Source organism: Salvia hispanica, chromosome 2, assembly GCF_029641045.1.
Source record: "Salvia hispanica isolate PSC_SH4W2 chromosome 2, Shi_PSC_v1, whole genome shotgun sequence".
Lineage (NCBI taxonomy): Eukaryota > Viridiplantae > Streptophyta > Magnoliopsida > Lamiales > Lamiaceae > Salvia > Salvia hispanica.
The window spans coordinates 5775500-5797332 of NC_142693.1; the positions used below are offsets into that span (position 1 = coordinate 5775500).

The 21833-nt window shown below is 36.8% G+C and overlaps 1 long non-coding RNA gene and 3 pseudogenes across 1 annotated transcript; 3 read left to right on the forward strand and 1 right to left on the reverse strand.

Moving 5' to 3' along the window:
• Window positions 1-1025: 1025 nt before the first annotated feature.
• On the reverse strand, window positions 1026-1901 carry LOC125220794 (uncharacterized). Its single transcript, XR_007176356.2, has 3 exons — window positions 1766-1901; window positions 1605-1691; window positions 1026-1532 (listed from the first exon to the last, which is right to left on the reverse strand). It is a non-coding gene; the product is annotated as an uncharacterized LOC125220794 (long non-coding RNA).
• Window positions 1902-6373: 4472 nt separating this feature from the next.
• Window positions 6374-9307, forward strand: LOC125185421 (putative calcium-transporting ATPase 13, plasma membrane-type pseudogene; annotated as a pseudogene).
• A 310-nt stretch (window positions 9308-9617) lies between these two features.
• Window positions 9618-12067, forward strand: LOC125185429 (calcium-transporting ATPase 12, plasma membrane-type-like; annotated as a pseudogene).
• Window positions 12068-15813: 3746 nt separating this feature from the next.
• On the forward strand, window positions 15814-19217 carry LOC125220781 (putative calcium-transporting ATPase 13, plasma membrane-type pseudogene; annotated as a pseudogene).
• Window positions 19218-21833: the final 2616 nt, after the last annotated feature.

Sequence of the window (21833 nt, forward strand, 5' to 3'; positions counted from 1 at the left end):
TAAGAATGCCTTTCATATAAACGATCTCATAATCGAAAACCCTTCACGTAACTGTTCAGATTGTTGGTTATGCCAAGAATTCAGTTAATTTATGGGTTTATATGGTCGTTGACTGTACAAATTTCAAATTTGGAGAGCCCTATAATTAATAATGAGAATAATTCATTTATGCCTATTTTGTTTTGTTTTGAACCTTCATTGATTTATGCACCCTGAAATGATAGCAAATTCCCAAATGACCCCTGAACATTTTGCTTCTCCCAACTGTGTGAGGGTAGTACGGTCAAAACACAATTTATACATTTTCACTTAGTAATGTGGTCAAATGAAAGCTCTAAATATTGTATAAACTCAAAACTATGATTTGGAACATTAAAAAATGTCAACAGATCACAAAAATACATCAACAAGAAAATGTCAACATAATTTCAACGATAGTCAATGATTGATATTGTGTTGACATTAAAATCTTGAAATTTCATACTGTGTTAATATTGTATTGAAACTGTGTTGAGGAGTTTTGAGTTTATATAATATATAAGTTTGCATTTTATCACTATCCTCACAACTTAAATATAATAAATTCAGCAAAAACCGACTTCTACTTCCATTTCTTGTTAAACAACAAAGTCCAATTAAATAAATTTGCCCCAAATTGTGTCAAATCTGATCAAGTTTTAAAGCCATACACAACAATCTGAACACGCTCAAGTCAACTCAAACGTACCACCAAAATAACATAATCGAACCAATCAATTTCAGAATCTCTGATTCAATTAAATAGCACCTCAAAACTTTACATAATTCAAAATAGCACACAAACTTTAAAATCCCTAATTCAACATTCAAAACAACAAAATTGACCAAGTTATTAATTCGGCGATCAACACAAACAACTTTAAACGAGTGACCAACAAAAATACATTACAATAACCGACAAAAAACATAAAAATATGAAATCAAAGAGTCCACCTCGACATTTACTACAATCACCAAAGTAGCCAACCGAAATTGTCATTGCTCCGTACTTTTTCGAATAATCTAAGAATCCAAGCAGAAATTGCACGATATTTTACTTAGGGCTTGAGAAGAGATTGGGGAAAATAGCCTACAACAATGAGCTGTAAATAAGATTGAGAATAGTCAATTGCTCTGGGAAATGATGTTTCAGAAGATAAGTCAGTCAATTTAGTGAGAAAAATCTGCAAGAGAGGGATGGGATACATATGATATCAGTTTGCATATAAATCAAACCATGGGAATTTATTATACAAAGTGGAATGTATGTTTAGTACTAGCCCACTATATTACATCTGTGGCAGTGGCACATTATATATAACATCACACATTAGAGATTATTGAGGAAGATAGTTTAGAAACATGACATATTATACAGAGTGATGATCAACATCATCATCAACATCAAGCAGCAAGTGGTTGAGGCACCCGGCCGTTGCTGGCCGGAGCCAGACTCTCGTAGTATTCCACCAACACTTTCCATCCACCGGGGCTCACTTAGCCAGGCTCCGCATCTGCCAACGAACAACAACGAGGTTACAATCGTAAAATCAACACCCACTCTGATCACTACCACCAAACATTACCTTAGTCCCAGATATGAACACAAAGTCTTGAGCCCTTGACGGATCAAAGAATGCCATCTTACTCAGTGTCTTGTCATAGGCAGCCACCTTCACTCAAACAACAATCAATACTATTAAAAAATGTTGATGTTTCAATTCAACACATTTGATCATACATTCACCTTGGAAGGCAATATGTTGAGGTCTCCAAAGTTTCTCTGTCTCTATATTTGATCACATACAACTACTTTCTGACTTTGTGGGGGAAAGGGGCAGAGGCATCTGGTTGAGTTTATTATCAAGGAAATAGGCAGTTGGCAGTAGGTGTTTCCCCTCTAACTTCTCTTTCTTGCTTAGTTGTACAGTTTATTCAGTTTCCAAGATAAAATAATACCAAGATATAATCTAAGATTGAGTCGTGCGATTATTTTAGTCACAGGGGGTTAGCTATGACTAATTATCTCATGATTATCCATCTATGATTGAGTTGGGTGGTTGAATCTCATGAACCAAACAAAATACAAATTTAATCCCGGATACAATCTTGCAAACCGAACATCCCTTTAATGTTTACCAACGATTGGTCCATTGTTTCAATTGATTCAATAGAAGCTTGGACAACTGTCATTATATATATTGGATGATTATGTTTTTTTTTCCTTCAAAAATTGAAATTAATGTGTTTTTAAAAAGATTCAAAAAGTTGTAGAACTAAACAGAGTTATTGTAATTTTTTAAGATAATTAAATAGGAAATTCCAAAAACAAAGCTATATTGGACAATTATTCTTTGTAAGAATTGGGTGCATTTAATGCACAATAGTGATGGAAATTTTATTTCTACTTTATATGCAATCATGCATGTATTGCGATTTTCAAGTATGATTAAACAAATTGAAGTTTGACGAAGCTTGAAAATCAAGATAAAGAAATATGTAGTGTAGAAAATTCGAAGAAAGAAGTGTGAGAAGCAAGTGGATCGCCAAATCAAAATGAGGAAGCTTGAAAATCAAGATAAAGAAATATGTACATGTGGAAGATTTGAATTCAGAAGTTTGAGAAGCAAGTCGATCACCAAATCAAAATGAGGAATAAAATATAAGTGTCGCAATATAATCTATCTACTACGGGGTGATTCAAATGGGACATTCAACGAGGATTTATCCCAACTAGTGAGAGTGGCCGAGCCAACTTATATCAACGAAGGGCTATATCACATTGTCACTCCTCAAATTTTTTATATACGTCATCTCGTTGTTTTTAATTAATTCAACAAATTTCCCTATATATATTTCTAAAAATTTCTCTATAGTATTTTTGCACTTAAACTTGTACCCTTGGCTCGCTCGTGATTCCAATACCAAGAACAAGAAGCAATCTAAGGATGCATTCAAAATAAAATTTCACCAAACTAGAATATAAAATTTTAGCATGAGAGAACGCAATGACGTGTCTTTTTTGTATAAAAATTAGGCGTTCAATTAATGAGCTATTGTAAATGCCTGAACACTCGAAAACTTGATTTATTCTTTTTGTTAATTAATTTGATTGTAATTTTTTTAATTAATCACGGTTAATCAGTTTTATTTCCAACTAACAAGAATATAACAAAATAATTTAAAGAAAGTGTAAGGATTGATTTCATTGATGTATATTGCGAAGAAATTTCTAGTAATTGGCTAGATTACGTGATTATGTTTTTCGCTTACATGAGCAGCTGACGTCGGTTTAATTTGCGTACACCCACAAGGTGTTATCAGCTTACATGAGCAGCTGACTTTTTGTTTCTAGATATGTTTTGTAAGAATTGGGTGCATTTAATGCACAATAGTGATCGAAATTCATTTAATATGCAATATGTATTGAGACTTTTCAATGGTAGAAAAAGTCTAATCGGTTGATAGGAATTGGGGACATTTACTACACAATAATAACAAAAATTTATATTTAAAATTTTATCAAATGTATTGTAGTACTATATTGAATTTTTAAATTAGTTATAGGAATTGGGGACATTTACTACAAAATAATAACAAAAAATTATATTTAAAATTTTATCAAATGCATTGTACTATATTGAATTTTTAAATTAGTTATATTGGCATATATGTAAATTTTTAAAAAACTCTCCTAAATATCTCTAGAATAGTCTTCGCACTTTTCATACTCCCTCCGTTCCATAGTAGTGGAGGCATTTCTTTTCAGCACGGAGATTAAGAAAAAGTTGTGTTAGGTGAGTTAAGTAAATGAAGAATAAAGTAGGAAATGAAAAAGGTAAAGAGATGTATAGAGAATAAAGTAAGAGAGAGTAAAGTAGGTGAGAAGAAATGTATTGACTTTTACCAAAAAAAGAAATGACTCTACTACTATGGAACGTACCAAAATGGCAAAATGACTCTACTAATATGGAGCGGAGGGAGTAGTATTTTTTAATCAAAATAACCCCAAAGCTATAAAAGCTACTCTCTCCGTCCCTGAAAATTTATCATTTATTTCTATTTTTTTTGTCTCTAAAAGTCTATCATTTTTCACTTTTACAATTTTTGGCAATAAATTCCACATTCGACTAACTCAATCTCACTCACATTTTATTATAAAATTAATATATAAAAGTGAATTCACGTGCCACTAACTTTTTCAAATCATTCTTTATTACATTTCTTAAAACTTGTGTCTGGTCAAATGGTAACAAATTATAAGGGACGAAGGGAGTAGTACATATTTACTTATGTTCTTTTCGAGAGAGAGAGAATTATCACTTCAACTGAACTTGGTTATTTTATTATTATTATTATTATTATTATTATTATTATTATTATTATTATTATTATTATTATTATTATATTCCCTAAAGTGAGATTGTCAAAATATGTGTCAAATGATTGTTTGCCACTATATATATTTAAAGAAAAATGAATGAACCAAAATGACAATTATCTCTTTCTTGAAAAAGATAAAAAAAAAATAATAAAATTAACCTTTACTCTGGAGTATATTTTGTATTATAAAAAAAAGCAAAAATCATTTCAGCTATGTTGTATCAATGTCTAGGGAAGACTAGGAAGGAAATAGATTGAAGATGATAAATTTGCCAAAAATGATCCCACAACTATTTTGCTGACTGAGAAGCTACATGCTCGGCTATTTTGTTAGTAACTACTCCCTCCGTTTCATAGTAATGGAGGCAAAACTTTTCGGCACGAAGATTAAGAAAAATTGTGTTAGGTGAGTAAAGTAAAGAGAGAATAAAGTGAAAAATGAAAAAGGTAGAGAGATGAAGATAAAAAAAGTAAGAGAGAGTAAAGTAGGTGTGGAAAAATGTGTTGACTTTTACTAAAAAGGGAAATGACTCTATTACTATGGAACGGAAGGAAATGGAAAAACGCCCCTATTACTATGGAACCGGGGGAGTATGTTTTAGAATTACACCTAATGCTCAATATAATTAAACGTTGATTTTATGAGTAATATATGAGTATATTGTTATTTTTACTATAGATCTATTGAAAAATTATCTTAATAGGGTGGATAAATAATAAAATAAATATAACCAAAATCTGTAAAAAAATTAGTGGCGGATGCATTCTGCCACTAAAAAGCATTATATGTAATGGCAGAATAGTGGCGGAAGTTCAGTGGCGGAAACAAGTTCCGCCAATAATTATGGCGCCCCAAATCCGCCACTATTTTAAATTTTTAGTGACGGAATTTCAGTGGCGAACTATATTCCGTGGGTATTCCGCCACTACGTTTCTGTGGCGGAAAATATTCCGCCACTGATATTTTAGCGGCGATTATATTGCCGCGGTTAAGTTCTGCCACTAAATCCGGCACTAATTGGTTTACTGACGGAAAATTGAGATTTAGTGGCAGAAATTTCCGCCACTAATTAGCGATTTTTTTGTAGTGGATATAGAATATAGGGACTGCATATGATATTAGCTTAATATCAGGGATTAAAATTGTCATTCTCTCTCTAAAAAAATTGAAAAGGAAAGCATGATTAAACAAATTGAAGTTTGAAGAAGCTTGGAAATCAAGATAAAGAAATATGTATTGTGGAAGAAAGAAGTGTGAGAGGGAAGTGGATTGCCAAATCAAAATGAGGAAAATTAAGGCAAGATTCAAAACTTAGATTCACTCTTTTAATGAATCACGCGGTTAATCAGTTTTATTTCCAACTAAATACGATTGATTTGATTGAAAGTAGGTAGTTAGGTTGAACGGTAGAAGTTAATTGAAAGGAAGTGGGAATGATTAACAAAATTCGTAACTATTAGTACAATTATATTGGCGTATTTCTCATGAAATCTGACTACATGACTTGACTTGCATGGTAATACATCGAAATGCTAGGATCTCGACTGCAATATTAGTTTGAAGTGGGAACGATTAACAAAATTCGTAACTATTAGTACAATTATATTGGCGTATTTCTCATGAAATCTGACTACATGACTTGACTTGCATGTATGGTAATAAATCGAAATGCTAGGATCTCGACTGCAACATTAGTTTGATATTTTCCATTTTGGGTCAAGTTCGCACAGATTTGTTTTTGGATCACTCTCAAAAGGCCCCAAATTAATTGAAGCTGGACAAAAGTTATATACATCTTGCAACTTCCCTCACTCATCCGATTTGGGATGGGTTTATAACCCAACATTAATTAATGTTTTGCGACGTTTTCTTCTGGAAATGATTCATACGAGGTACGCCCATATATAACTATGTAATGATGGGAGTATTATGACTCCAAACTTATTCACAAACAACATTTAATTAACTCCAATGGCTAAGCAATTCTCCCGCCTCAGTCCATCAACCCTCAACCACCTCATCCAAGAAAAAAACCTCCACCAACTCTCACAACTCAACGGAGCTCGCGGCATCGCCGCATCGCTCAAAACAGACCCCCTCGTCGGAATCACCGGCGACGAAGAAGACCTTGCCGCCAGAAAACAAGCCTTCGGCACAAACACCTATCCATCTCCTCCCACAACGTCCTTCCTCCATTTCATACTCAAAGCTTTCAAGGATCGGAAGTTGATGATACTAGGCCTACTAGCACTTGCCGCTCTCTCTCTAGGCTTTGGGATCAAAGATCACGGCCCCAAAGAAGGTTGGTACGATGGAGGTATCATATTCATGTCCGTCATCCTCGTCCTCCACGTCTCCGCCTTGAGAAACATCATACAGTGCAGACTTTGGGACAAGCTCAACAAAGCAAGCGGCAGCACTTTAGTTGAGGTTGTAAGAAACAGCACAAGGAAAGAGGTCTCAATCTACGACGTCGTTGTAGGAGACATCGTATGCTTGAAGATCGGAGATCAAGTCCCCACAGACGGCCTCTTCATGGACGGGCACTCCCTGCGACTGGATGAATCCAGCAGGACTGGGAAGAGTGACCACGTGGAGGTCGACAGCACATCCAATCCCTTCCTATTCTCCGGCACCCTGGTGGCTGACGGCTATGGAAAGATGTTGGTCACGAGTGTCGGGATGAAAACTCCGATGAGCCATGATACAGACCAGGAGGCACCGCTACAGATCAGCCTCAACAAGATCACTACCTCAATAGAAAAGCTCGGTTCAGCTTTGGCTTCTCTGGCTTATGTCGTGTTGCTGATTCGATACTTCACCGGGAATGCTGAAGATGCGAATGATGGTACAAGGGCTAAACCAGATGACGCGATCAACTTTGTCGGAAGAATTATTTCAGCAGTTGTGAACATTGTTCTGCTTGCTATACTTCGGGGTTTGCCTCTTGCTGTCACTCTCAATCTTTTGTATTCTATGAAGAGGATGATGGCTGATCGATCCATGGTGAGGAACCTGTCCGCTTGCGATACCATGTGTTCTGTTACTACCATCTGCACGGACAAGACAGGTACACTAACTATGAATAAAATGAAGGTGAAAAAGTTTTGCTTAGGGAAGGAGTGTTTTGAAGAGGGCATGAATATTGGGAGGTGTGTTGTTGAGCTGCTTCGTGAGGGGGTCGGCCTCAACACGACGGGTGCTGTTTACACGTCCGGGGAAGGGCTCGTCGAGTTCTCTGGTAGCCCGACTGAGAAGGCTATCCTGTCGTGGGCTGTGGCGGAGATGGGGATGGATATGGAGGAGGTGAAGAGGGGTTGTGAGATTCTTCATGTGGAGGCATTCAACTCTGAGAAGAAGAGGAGTGGTGTTTTGATGAAGAGAGATCATGAATTTCATGTGCACTGGAAAGGAGCTGCTGAGATGATCCTTGCAATGTGCTCACACTACTATGATTTGGAAGGTAACAAAAAAGATTTTAATGATGAAGAAAGATTGCAATTTAATCGTATTATTCAAGGAATGGCTGCTTCCAGACTTAGATGCATTGCATTTGCACATAAACAGCTCTCTCATTCCAAGTGTGACGAGGTGAAGAAAATTCAAGAAGATGCCATGGTTCTACTAGGCTTAGTTGGGCTACAAGATCCATGCCGGCCTGATGTCAAGCAGGCAGTGGAAGATTGCCATAATGCAGGTGTGGATGTGAAGATGATCACCGGCGACAACGTGTTCACAGCCAAGGCTGTAGCCACAGAGTGTGGTATACTCCATCCAGGCCAAGATCAAGATGGATGTGTTGTTGAAGGAGTTGAGTTCCGCAGCTACACGCACGAGGAGCGGATGGAGAAAGTCAAGGCCATTCGTGTGATGGCCCGATCCTCCCCAATGGACAAGCTCCTCATGGTGCAGTGCTTGAAAATGAAAGGTCATGTAGTGGCAGTCACAGGACACGGCACAAACGATGCACCGGTGCTGAAAGAGGCCGACATAGGCCTATCCATGGGGATCCAAGCTACAGCGGTGGCCAAAGAGAGTTCTGGTATAGTAATCATGGATGATAACTTCGCGTCCGTGGTTAAAGCCTTGAAATGGTGTAGATGGGCCTACATCAACACACAGAAGTTCATTCAGTTTCAGCTGACAGCGCATATTGCAGCGCTGATCTTCGACACTGTGGCAGTGGTCTCGTCCGGGATGCTGCCACTGAGGGCATTGCAGGTGTTGTGGGTGAATATGGTGATGAACACGCTCTGGGTGATGGCTCTTGCCACGGAGAAGCCAACGAAGGATCAGCTAATGGAGAGACGGGCTGTGGGGCGGGATGAGCCGTTGATCAGTAATGCGATGTGGAGGAATCTGATGGCCCAGGCTGTGTACCAGATTGTGGTGTTGTTGGTGCTGCAGTTTGGAGGGGAGGGTCTGTTTGGGGTAAGTGAAAAGGTGAAGAATACTTTGATATTTACTGCTTTTGTGATGTGTCAGGTGTTTAATGAGTTCAATGCGAGGAAGCTTGAGAAGAGGAATGTGTTTGAGGGGTTGCATAAGAACAAGTTGTTTATGGGTATTGTGGGAGTGACTGTGCTTCTTCATGTGGTGTTGTTGGAGTTGTTGTACAAGTTTGGTGATAAAGAGAGGCTGAGTTTGGGGGAGTGGGGGATTTGTGTTGGGATTGGAGCACTTTCATGGCCTCTTGCTTGGCTTGTGAAGCTTATACCAGTTCCTCAAAGGCCATTTTTAAGTTATGTTGGTTTCTAAAGTGGAGAGGTGCATGAAGACTAGTAAAATTTGGGCATGATTTCTATTTATTTCTTTGTTTTTATTGCTTGATTGAATGCTTTGTTATTGATTGCTTCTCTGTATTTTTTACTACCGCCGTCCCATAATAAGAGTTATACTTTGTCATTTCAGTGCCCCTATCAATTATTTTTTTTGTTTCACATTCCACTTGCGACATCACTAGCTAGAGAGTTCCGTCAGCACAAATCAAACAGATTGTCAGGTATTTGGGTTGTTGGCTCTCAAAATTGGAGTTTGTTGTTAATAAATTGAGTTTTTGTGTGTTGGCGATGGCTTTGCAAATTGGTATTGATTGATTAGATTTGATTGTTATACAAATTGATTAAATTGAGTTTGAGTGTGTTAATAGATTGTGGGATTGCTTTAAAAATTGGTTTTGTAGCTTCATTAATAGCACCGTAAATTGATTCTACAAATGGGATTGTTATACAAAAGGTATTAAATTGGGTTTGGCTGTTACCATTTGTTGTTATATTTACAAACCAGTTTACTAAGAAGTTATTTGCTTAAATCTATATTGAGCATTGAGATGAAATCTGAATTGTGTACTTGCAGTGGCATGGACCAGTTGCAGAGAAAGAGGAAGGAGATTGAAAATATGTTGGTGCTCGTCGAAGTGGTGGTCCGAAACCAGCGCCAGAAGTGTTTTTTGTTAGTATGCTTAGCTGAGTATTTTAGTGAGAGAAGGGTTGTTGAAGGCGAGGACAAGGCAATTATGGTAACAAATATGATGTCCAGGATTCCGAGCAAATTAGACATATGGATAGGCTTGTGCAGTTAACTGATATGGATTGTGTGAACAACCTCCGTATGGATCGTAACACATTCGGATGCCTTAGTCGAATTCTACGTGAGCGCATGGGCCTGATCGATCGGAAATATGTCACTGTTGAGGAGCAAGTTTCTATGCTCTTAAGCCTCCTCACCCATCACAGGGTATATACAAGATGACAATGGGGAGAAAGAGTTTAATTGGAGCAGGACTAAAGCAGTTGATGTGATCAACTCTGCCATTGGGATTATTGCAGCTGTGATCATTGTTGTGGTTGCTACACCACAACGTTCGCCTCTCGCTTTGACTCTGACTCTTGCTTATTATGTGAAGAGGATGATGGCTGATCAATCCACGGTTAGGAAGCTCTCCGCTTGCGAAAACATGGGTTCTGCTACCACCATCTGCACAGGTAAGACAGGTATTCTAACTATGAATAATTTGAATGTCAAAGTTTTGGTTAGGGAAGGAGTCCTTTGAAGGTGGTCATAACATGGAAAAGTGTGTTATGCAGCTGCTCTGTGAAGGCATCAGCCTCAACACGATGGGTGGTGTGTACCATTCAGAGCAAAGGCCCAAGTTCTCTGGTAGCCCGACAGAGAAGGCGATCCTGTCGTGGCGGATCTGGGGATGGATATGGAGGAAGTTAAGAGTGGTTGTGAGATTCTTGAAGTGGAGGCATTCAATTCTGAGAAGAAGAGGAGTGGTGTTTTGATGAAGAGAGTTAAATCAGATCATGACTTTCATGTGCATTGGAAAGGAGCTGCTGAGATTATCCTTGCAATGTTCTCACACTACTATGATTTTGGATGGTAACATAAAAGATTTGGATGATGAAGAGAGGATGAATTTCAATCACATCATTCAAGGCATGGCTGCTTCTAGCCTCAGGTGCATTGCATTTGCACATAAACACAGTGATGAGGTGAATCTTGAAACTGAGAAGAAAATTGAAGAAGATGGTATGATTCTACTAGGTTTAGTAGGGATGAAAGTTCCATGTCGGCCCGGTGTGAAGAAGGTTGTTGAAGATTGCCAGTCCGCAGGTGTGGATGTGAAGATGGTCAGAGGTGACAACGTGTTCACGGCCAAGGCCATAGCCACAGAGTGTGGGATACTCCGTCCAGGCCAAGACCAAGACGGATGTGTAGTCGAAGGAGCTGAGTTCCGTAACTACACAGACGAGGAGCGGATGGAGAGGGTTGAGGCCATCCGCGTGATGGCAAGATCCTCCCCATTGGACAAGCTCCTCATGGTGCAGTGCTTGAAGATGAAAGGCCATGTGGTGGCAGTCACAAGAGACAAAATGAACGATGCTCCCGCATTGAAGGACGCCGACATAGGCCTATCCATGGGGATCCAATGCACAGAATTGGCGAAGGAGAACTCTGATATAGTGATCATGGATGACAACTTTGCATCAGTGGTGACAGTGTTGAAATGGGGGAGGTGTGTTTACAACAACATACAGAAGTTCATTCAGTTCCAGTTGACTGTCAACGTCGTGGCGCTGACGGTCAACTTCATGGCGGCCGTATCAGCCGGGGAGGTGCCTCTGACGGCAGTGCAGCTGCTGTGGGTGAATCTGATCATGGACACGCTCGCAGCACTAGTGTTTGGCGACAGATAGGCCGGCGAGGGAGCTGATGGAGAGGAAGCCAGTTGGGCGGGACGAGGCGCTGATAAGTAATGTGATGTGGCGGAATCTGATGGCTCAGGCTGTGTACCAGATTGTGGTGTTGTTGATGCTGCAGTTTAGAGGGGAGGCTCTGCTTGGGTTTAGTGAAAAGGTGAAGAATACTATGATATTTAATGCGTTTGTTATTTGTCAGGTGTTTAATGAGTTCAATGCAAGGAAGCTTGAGAAGAGGAATGTGTTTGAGGGGTTGCATAAGAATAAAATGTTTGTGGCATTGATGGTGGAGTTGTTGAATAAGTTTGCTGATACAGAGAAGCTGAGTTTGGAAGAGTGGGGGATTTGTGTGGGAATTGGAGCACTTTCTTGGCCTATTGCTTTGGGTACCTACTGTTCAAAAAACGCAAAAACTGGGGATTTGAGATGCGTTTTGGTGTATGGTTGGGGATGTTTTTAATTGGAAAAATTGGTTTTCCAGTATGGCTGGAGTTGCCCAAGCAATAGAAAACAGTTCATTTCAAAATGGCTTCCTTTAAATGCTGTTTTTCACAAACTCCCATTATATTAGTTGAAGCAATCACCAGGGAAAATGAACTCGTGGAGGGCTCTGAATGTGCTTTGTCGGGGTTGGCATCGGCATCGGCCAACCAATTCACAGCGGGAATCAAATAAAAACAAATTTAATTAGAATTAGAACAACTTAGACACAATAAATAAATGGGGTGATACCTACTAAAATCATGAACTTTGGCCGAATTATGGTATTTCCGCAAACTTTAAAAGTGATCTTAAAAGTATCATAAACTTTGGACACTGTTGATTTCCAAAGCAATGATTTTCCGGCCAGTTTTAAACGACGCATCTTACTGGATGTCCTAAGTGTAGTGTTCGAACATTGAACAAAATGCATTGTTTCGTAAACTTAAAAAACAACATCGTTTCGTATAAATTAACTGCTATAATATCCGCCGAGAACTGATGTTCACCCGCAGCGCGCTTGTTGCTGTCGGAACTCAGCGGCCTCACGGACAGGTTTACGGAAGATTTAGGATTTGACGGCGCCGTAGTAAAATAATGCCCCCTCTTGCAATATGTGGAACTCGTTGCGGCTGCGCTGCCGTGGATTATCTTTAATGTCTGCATAAATTAATGTCGTTGAAGTTAGTTAGAATGGGCGGCAAAGAGAGGGAGATCGACTTTGAGCTGCTTCTTGTTGGAAAAGTGCAGGCATAGGTGAGACTCTGTTTTCTTAACAATTGGATTAGTTATTCTAATGCCACAAGTATTGCTTCTAGAGGAGGTCTAATCTTCTTTCCTCTACCAAATTTAGACCATCTCCAATCATTTATAATAAATTCAAATTCATTTTAGGGTAAATGTAATATTAAATATGATTTACTTCAATCATTTACACTTAATTCAAACTTAAAAGAATATTCTTTATATTATGTGTTTTTTACTAACAAAATTTGAAAAAATAATTAATTTTTGTTTAGTGAAAACCTAAAAAGATTTTAGTTTTAACAGTGTCCAAAGTTCGTGATGCTCAAGACTCTTAAAGTTTGTGGAAAATAGTATCAAGATTTGACAAAAAGTTCATTGTTTAAGCACAACTATTATCCATAAAATAAATTATTCAGTGTAAATAGTTGAAATTGAAACTTATAAAAGTTGTGTAACAATTAAGAAAAAATTATTCCCTCTATTCCAAGGTAGTTGAATCATATTCTCATTTAGATTGTCTCGAGATAGTTGCAAAAACTTTATTATCTCTCTTACTTTTACTCTTTATTCATCTTTCTTACTTTACTTTATCTACTTTAGACTTTATCATCAATATCTTAAATTCAATGCAAAAAAAAAATGCATCAACTATGTTGGGACGAGAATATGCTACTCCCTTTGTCCCACAAAGATTGTCCCATTTTTCCATTTCAGTCTGTCCCACAAAGTTTGTCTCAATTCACTTTCTACCATTTTTGGTAGTGGACCTCATATTCCACTAACTCATTCATATTCACATTTTATTATAAAACTAATATATACAAATAGGACTCACATTCTACTAACTTTTTCAACCCACTTTCCATTACGTTTCTTAAAACACGTGCCCGATCAAAGTGGGACAATCTTTATGGGACGGAGGGAGTACAAGCCAATATATATATACAATGTAGCGCTAAAAGCATTTGGGCCTTTTTTTTCTCACATTTTAATTCTAGTTTTTCTCAATCATTTTATTAGAGCAAGTAACTGTATACGCTCTTTGTCTCATTAAAAAAGAAACGTTTTCATTTATGAGTTGTCCGATTGAAAATGAAACATTTCCTAAAATAGAAACAACACCATTTCTACTTCGAGCAACTCCAAGGGGAGAAGGTAAATGAAAATGATATATCATGTTTATACCTTCTCAAAAAGTGCAATATACCTTTCTAAAAATCAATCAACTCCAAGGATAAAAGGTATATAGAAAGGTATATCATTTAAAAAAATAAAATAATACTAGTACAAAAGCATTAAAAAACATAAAGTGTAATACCTTCTCAAATACCTTTCCCCTTGGAGAATAATTTTTTATGAAAAGAAGGTAAATATGGTGGTTATATGCTTTTACCTCTCCATCAATAGAGAGGTAAAGATACCTTTTTAAAATGGGAAAAGGTATAATACCATCAATAGAGAATGATTTTTCATGAAGAAAAGGTAAATATGATAGTTATATTAGTTTACCTCTCCATTTACCTCTCCTCTTGGAGATGCTCTTACTGTACCCTCTCTTTATTAACTCACTAAACAATACGGCATAAATTTTTTATCGAAAACCAAATGTTTCATATTTATTAACGGAGTAAGTACTATATAGTTATTCGTTTATACGTTCTTAATTAAACCAATACAACATCAATTCGCATGATAAATGCACGCGGTTGACTATTCAATTATCCATATTGTTGCTTAACTCTGTCACATACACCATTACTATATAAAGTTGAATGGGGCCACACTATATCCATTAATATATAAAGTTAAATTAGATTTTTTTTATTTTATTATTTCTCTTATTTGCTCTACTTTAGACATTAACGTATCAATTTTTAAAATTCTATGGAAAAAAAAAATTCCTTAATTATCTTGGGACAGGAATATTCTATAAGCCAATGTACAATGTAGCCTTAAAAGCATTTGTGTGTGTTTTTTTTTGTTTTCTCACATTTTAATTTTAATTTTTCTTAATCAATTTATTAGAGCAAATAACTATGTACTCTCTTTGTCTCATTAAAAATAAAATATTTTTCTTTTTAGATTGTTCAATTAAAAATGAAATATTTATTAAAATAGAAATAACATCATTTCTACTTTTTTCTCTATCTTAGTGTACTCTCTCTTCGTTAACTCACAAAACAATACTGCATAAAATTACGTACCGAAAACCAAATATTTCATATTTATTGACGGAGGGAGTACTCGGAGTATATAATTATTCGTTTATATGATCTTAATTAAACAAATACAACATCAATTCGCGTGATACATGCACGCGGTTGACTATTCAATTGCTCCATATTGTTGCTTAACTCTATCATACGCCCATATATAAAGTCAAATGGGGCCACATTATCTCCATTAATAAAGTCAAATGGGGCCACATTATATAGGGTTCGCTAATGGTTCCACCCCTTAAAAGTTATAACCTCCTTCTAACTTTGTGCTGTTACGTGACATGGATGATGTAAAAAAAATTAGTGGATGATGTAGATGAACTTTCACGGATTACATTGAAGACATATTGTCTAAAATGCAAATAAACCTTTAATAATGCGATTTGTTTATATATAGAAACAATAATCAAATAAAAAAGAGAGAGTTGGAACAAATCAAGTTTGTGCAATAATAAATAAATCATTCATGTATATAGTTGTAATTGGAGCTAATAAAAGGCAATCAACAAAAAATCATACATACAAGCCAATCTACAATGTAGTCCTAAAAAGCATTCGCATTTTTTTTCCTCACATTTTAATTATATATTAGTAATAACTAACGATAGTGTAATTATTAGTTTATTTGTTCTTTAACCAATACTTAGGCTTTCCTATAAAAAGATTGAATCCAACAAAATTTCTAACTCTAGTGATGAGAAAGCGTGTTGACAAAAGATTGGAGTTTCTCTTAGAAGAATCGATCGGATACCACTGATTGTACACGTTCCAATAAATATTATATAAACACTTACAAGTGGAAAAAGTAAAAAGGAAAAAGGAAAAATTAATAGTAATACAATGTCAGAAATCATGATCAAAGCAAAGTCAGGGTGCATGGAGCTGGTGCATTTGCATGGCTCATCCAATCTCAACAAAAAAATGTGGCACAACACTTTCCTCACCATCTACTGTTCCAGAGCCTTCCTCTCTCCACCTTCAACAATCGCCATTGACCACCACCTCGAAGGACCTCAAGGCGTCGCCACCGCCCTCAATTCCGACCCCCACGACGGAATAACCGGCGACGAACAAGCCTTTGGCACAAACACCTACCCATCTCCTCCTCCCAACAAAACCTTCCTCCACTTTACGCTCACACCTTTCAAGGATCCATCCAACCTCCTCCTGCTAGCCTGCGCCGCAATCTCTCTAGCCATTGGCATCAACGTGCCCCGCTGCAGACAAGGCTTGTACGACGGCGCTACCATATTCTTCCTCGTCTTCCTCATCATCTCCATCTCCGCTGTTATCAACTTCACCCAGAGCAGACGCCTCCCCAAACTAACCAGCAACGTTTTAGTACAAGTTGTCAGAAGCAGCACAGGGGAAGAGGTCCCAATCCACGATGTCGTTGTTGGCGACATTGTATTCTTGAACACCGGTGATCAGGTCCCCGCAGACGGCCTCTTCTTGGATGGCCACTCTCTTCGTGTGGAGAGTGAGATCAAAAGCTCGGCCAACCACTTTCGCTTCTCCGGAACCAAGGTGGCTGAAGGCTATGGGAAAATGTTGGTGACTGGTGTTAGGATGAACACTCTGTTGGGAGAGATGATGAGGAGGATAGCCGGGGTTACAGAGCAGGCGACGACGCTGCAGAGCAGCCTAAACAAGCTCGCTTCCTCTATGTTAAAGCTCGGTTTGGCTGCGGATTTTCTGGTTCTTGTTGTGTGGGTGATTCGATACTTCACAGAGTATGCACAAGATGACAATGGGGAGAAAGAGTTTAATTGGAGCAGGACTAAAGCAGTTGATGTGATCAACTCTGCCATAGGGATTGTTGCAGCTGTGATCATTGCTGTGGTTGCTACACCGGAACGTTCGCCTCTGGCTTTGACTCTAACTCTTGCCTATTCTATGAAGAGGATGATGGCTGAGTTCCGTAACTACACAGACGAGGAGCGGATGGAGAGATCCTCCCCATTTGACAAGATCCTCATGGTGCAGTGCTTGAAGACGAAAGACCATGTGGTGGCAGTCACAGGAGACGGGACGAACGATGCACCGCCCTTAAAAGAGGCGGACATAGGCCTGTCGATGGGGATCCAAGGCACAGAGGTTTACAACAACATACAGAAGTTCATTCAGTTCCAGTTGACAGTCAACATCACGGCGCTGGCGGTCAACTTTGTGGCAGCCGTATCAGCCGGGGAGGTGCCTCTGACTGCAGTGCAGCTGCTGTGGGTGAATCTGATCATTGACACGCTCGCGGCCTTGGCGCTGGCGAGGGAGCTGATGGAGCCAGTTGGGCGGGACGAGGCGCTGATCAGTAATGTGATGTGGCGGAATCTGATGGCTCAGGCTGTGTACCAGATTGTGGTGTTGTTGGTGCTGCAGTTTAGAGGAGAGGGTCTGCTTGGTGTGAGTGAAAAGGTGAAGAACACTTTGATATTTAATGCATTTGTGATGTGTCAGGTATTTAATAAGTTCAATGCAAGGAAGCTTGAGAAGAGGAATGTGTTTGAAGGGTTGCAAAAGAATAAAATGTTTGTGGGGATTGTTGGAGTGACACTGGTTCTTCAAGCATTGATGGTGCAGTTGTTGAATAAGTTTGCTGATACAGAGAAGCTGAGTTTGGAAGAGTGGGGAATTTGTGTGGGAATTGGGGCACTTTCATGGCCTATTGCTTGGCTTGTGAAGCTTATACCTGTTCCACAAACACCATTTTTCTGTTATATCAGTTTCAAAAAGTGGAGAGGTACATGAAGACTAGTATAAATTTAGCCATGAATTCTACTCCATATTTCTTTGTTTTTTAATCTTTGATTGGATTCTTTGTTCTTGATTGCTACTTCCGGAGTATCCTTTTACACTCCATTAGAGTATTTGTTTGTTATGTAGTACATTGATTTTTTTTTTCCTTAGAATGCTTTTGTCGATTATTTTTATTGAATTGATTTTTTCAAAATATTTGAAGGTTTTTAATTGGCACTCTTTTTATTTATTTTTTTTTTTTTTTTGTTACACACTATTAAATAAGAAAGCCTTTCACATAAATTGGAAATCCCCCACATAATCGAAAACCCATCACATAATCTAAATCAACACAAACGGACCCCAAAATAACATAATTAAACCAATAATTTTCAGAAACCCTAATTAAATTAAATAACACCTCTAAACTTTACAAAATTCAACAAACCAATGGACCAATTTATTAACGTTGGACCAACATAAACAAGTTTAAACAATGGGAGACCGGCGACAACCCTAACACAATAGTCGACCAAAAATATAAAAAATGAAATCAAAGAGCCCACTTTCTCCATCATTTTTTGAATACTCTATGAATCCAAGCAGAAATCACCCGATATTTTCCCTAAGGTATGAGAAGAGATCGTGGAAATAGCCAACAAAAATGTTCTGTTTTTTATTTGAGTAAATTGTGTTTTAGTGGTATATTTTATTTTATTTTGAAAATTAGTGCAGAATCCACATATACATCCTCGTTTGATTAGTTGTGCCAAACATGATGCGAAATGCCACATGGGATAGTAGGATTTAAGGATAGGGTTTAGGGTTTAGAATTGTCAATTGTCCTGGAGACAAAGTTTCAGACTTTCAGAAAATAATCAATATAGATAGATTTTAGTATGCATATAATTCAAACCTTGGGAAATTATAATACAAAGAGGAATGACTGTTTAGGCACATGAATCCGTCCGGAGGGCTCTCCCGGGTCTTAGCCAGGCTCCGCATCTGCCAACGAACAACGAGGTTACAATCGTAAAATCAACACTCACTCTGATCACTACCAGTCTACCACCAAACATTACCTTAGTCCCAGATATGAACACAAAGTCATGAGCTCTTGATGAATCAAAGAATGCCATCTTACTCTGTGTCTTGTCATAGGCAACCACCTTCACTCAAACAACAATCAATACTATTAAAAAATGTTGATGTTTCAATTCAACACATTTGATCATACATTCACCTTGAAAGGCAATATGTTGAGGTCTCCAAAGTTTCTCTGTCTCTATATTTGATCACATACAACTACTTTCTGACTTTGTGGGGGAAAGGGGCAGAGGCATTTGGTTGAGTTTATTATCATGGAAATAGGCAGTTGGCAGTAGGTGTTTCCCCTCTAACTTCTCTTTCTTGCTTAGTTGTACACTTTAATGTTTACCAACCATTGGTCCATTGATTCAATAGAAGCTTGAACTCTCACTATTATATTGAACGACTATGTTTTTTTCTCTTTAAAAATTGAAATTAATATGTTTTTAAAAAGATTCAAAAAGTTGTAGAACTCAACAGAGTTATTGTAGTTTTTTAAGATAAATAGGAAATTCTAAAAAAAAAAAAGCTATATTGGACGATTATGTTCTACTTAATATGCAATCATGTATTGAGACTTTTAAGTATGATTAAACAAATTGAATTTTGAAGAATTAAATCTTGAAAATCAAGATAAAGAAATATGTAGTGTGGAAAATTCGAAGAAAGAAGCGCGAGAAGCAAGTGGATCGCCAAATAAAAATGAGGAATAAAATATAAGTGTCACAATTTAATTTATCTACTACGAGGTGATTCAAATGGGACACTCCTCAAATTTTTTATGTACGTCATCTTGATGTTTTTAATTCTACGAATTTCCATATATATGACTTCGGTTAAATTCTTCAAATTTTATTTATAGTATTTTTGCCCTTAAACTTGGCTCGCTCATGATTCCAATACCAAGAACAAGAAGCCATCTAAGAATGCATTCAAAATAAAATTTCACCAAACTAGAATATAAAATTTTAGCAAGCAAATTATGTTATGCTGATGCAGAATGCATGAGAGAACGCAGTGATGTATAGAAATTATGCGTTCAATTAATGAGCTATTGTAATGCCTGAACACTCGAAAACTTGATCTATTCTTTTTGTTAATTAATTTGATTGTAATTTTTTAATTAATCACGGTTAATCAGTTTTATTTCCAACTAACAAGAATATAACAAAAATAATTTATAAAAAGTGTAAGGATTGATTTCATTGATGTATATTGTGAAGAAATTTCTAGTAATTGACTAGATGACGTGTTTATGTTTTTCGCTTACATGAGCAGCTGACGTTAAATTTCTAGATATGTTTCATACGAGGAGGTACCTCCATAAATATATTACTATAGCAGCTGACTTAAGTATTCTGCTGTTTTGGCCATGAGTTCAATTAATTTATTATTTTGTTTTTTTATTCCTTGATTGTATTCTTTGTTCTTGATTGCTTCTTTATATATACTGTAAATTTTTTTTTTATGTATATGAGTATTTGTTTGCAATATAACGCATTGATTTCTTTATACGACATAACACCAATATTTTTATTACAACAGCTTTTTTGTCCAGCCCCATCATGTGAATGAACTCCCCCTCCCCCCATCGCCTCACCAGTGACACCACTGGCCTCATCTCCCCCTATTGGTACTCTCCTTGCGCCCTCACGAGCAGTGGCATATCTACATGGGAACAAGGGGTACAGTTTTACCCCAAAACCTATGGTTAACAATATTATACTTAGAGATAAAATCAAAATTCAATTATAGTCTAGTCGTCACAAACTCATTACACTATTTATAGTTTAAGTTAGAATTACTGCATTTAATTAATATGTTAGATTAAGTTAAGAGATCATTTATTAAGTGATGTGTCATTACACTTAAAATACTAATTTAATTACACTAAAAAATCAATCCCAAATTTACGACCTAAAATGAAAAGTGCAAGTAACATAGGACGGAGGGAGTATTTTTCAACTCAATTTGTTTAATTCCTATTTAGTTTTCGTTTATTATTTCATTTTTAATAGATATTATCTTCATTCATTGCTAACTACTTCTCCTAAAATTTTGTATTAATTCAATACACATTGACATACTCTTGTCAAATTTTATTTTATTTCATTTATATTTAATTTTGATATTTACTTTGTTCTTAATAATTTATACAATTAAATTTTTATATAATATAGTCTTAATAACAAAGTATCTATGTGCATAACTCAAATTTTTTTAAAAGAGTTTTTTTTATAAAAAAAGATAGAGAGAATATTTAAAAGAATATAAAAACTGTGAAAACAAAACAAATAGAACTAAAATGACTAGCTAAAATTTGAAACTTTAAATAGTTCGTGATTATTTTTCGCACCCCTGTATCAAAAATCTTGGATACGCCATCATGAGAATCTAATATAATTAGGTTTTTTTTTTTCATTAAAATGCAAGACTCGGCATAATATATAGATGTATATTAGAAACATCTAATCTGCATGAAGCATCCAACTAATTAAAAAAACGGCTGGTTCTCTAAGACATGGACTTCTCTAATAAAGCTATAACTGAAATGTGATAAAAAAATTAATAGTTGCAAGATACTTTTCTCTATGCACATGATTAATCTCTACAGTGTCAGAATCTCAAAGTAAGCAACACAAATTTTTGAAATATCAGTCCACTGACTCAAAGTCCAAGCAGTTCACCCCGTATCACTTAAGGAAAACTCTCTCCCTTTCATTAAATATGAAACATTTAGAAATTAAAATGAGAATTTTATATAGTGTTATTTTGTGAGTTAATGAAGAAAGAATAAAATTAGAGAGATGAAAAAGTAGAGATAAAAGATGTTTTCATTTTAGAAATTTTTTATTTTTAATGGGACAATCCAAAAAAAAAATTGTTTTACTTTTAATGGACCAGAGGAAGTACATTATTAACAATAAATATCAGATCCTTGCGGAGCTGTGAACAAAT